We start from the raw sequence: 1,015 nt of genomic DNA, 5'->3' as shown, positions 1-1,015 counted from the left end.
TGTGAGTGCCTTTGTGACAACAATCAACAAATTCTAGCACAAGCGATGGGGAGGATGAAGACATTTTGAAGAGATTGGAAGTGCAATTATGAAAAAGAAATAAAACCAACAAGAAAACAAATGCTTAGGATGAATACCCAGCTGGACAAGCATAAAAAGAAATAAACTTTGTGGAAGTAGGGGAAGAGTGCATTAGGTAGAAACTACAAGATCAAGAAGACTTGAATTGAGATTACTGTATCACATCTAAAGTGAAAAATTGTGCATGCATGGTTGCCTCTTTGAACTGGAGCCTGAAAAAGATGGATATTATGTACCCTTGTCAAATATTTATGCTGCAGATGGCAGGTGGGATAATGTTTCAAAGGTGAGGACACTGATGAAAGACCGAGGCATTAAAAAGATGCCAGGCTGCAACCTGGTTGAGGTAAAAAACAAAGTCCATGCATTCATTGTGGGAGACAAGTCACACCCTCAATCTGAGAAAATATATGCAGTGTTGAACAACTTGGCTAAGCAGATGGAGGAAGCAGGGTATGTCCTGGACACAAATTTTGTACTGCATGATGTGGAGGAAGAGGCAAAGGAAGACATGCTGCATAGTCATAGTGAAAAGCTAGCCATAGCTTTTGGCCTTATAAACGCAAGCCCTGGTACCCCTATCAGGATCACGAAAAACCTTGAGTCTATGGTGACTGCCACAATGCCACTAAATTCATCTCCAAGATTTCCGAGAGAGAAATAATTTTAAGGGATGCTAACCGTTTCCATCATTTCAAGGATGGATCATGTTCATGTGGGAATTACTGGTGACACTGATAGCAAGTATAGCATGCATGAGCGTGCATAGAAATATAGTGAAGCTAGAAAGCCTCAGTCTGGCTCCTAAAATTTTTCAAATGACCAAAAAAGGGCGAAGATATTAATGGGCCGAAACAAACCAGAACAACAGGAGCTTTAGCATTATCTATCTCAGAAAATTAATAATATATTATTATCTAAAACAGAGGCCTAA

The 1,015-nt window shown here is 39.6% G+C and overlaps 1 pseudogene; it reads left to right on the top strand.

The window, feature by feature from the left end:
* Positions 1 to 265: 265 nt before the first annotated feature.
* On the top strand, positions 266 to 745 carry LOC149203932 (pentatricopeptide repeat-containing protein At1g25360 pseudogene; annotated as a pseudogene).
* The last annotated feature ends 270 nt before the right edge of the window (positions 746 to 1,015 follow it).

This window comes from Pinus tabuliformis, chromosome 2_1 (assembly GCF_031772625.1).
Source record: "Pinus tabuliformis cultivar Carrire ecotype Pingquan chromosome 2_1, CPIR1, whole genome shotgun sequence".
In the NCBI taxonomy this organism is placed as follows: Eukaryota; Viridiplantae; Streptophyta; class Pinopsida; order Pinales; family Pinaceae; genus Pinus; species Pinus tabuliformis.
The sequence above is the reverse complement of the archived record's forward strand: the minus strand, read 5'-3'. Positions and strand labels throughout refer to the sequence as shown.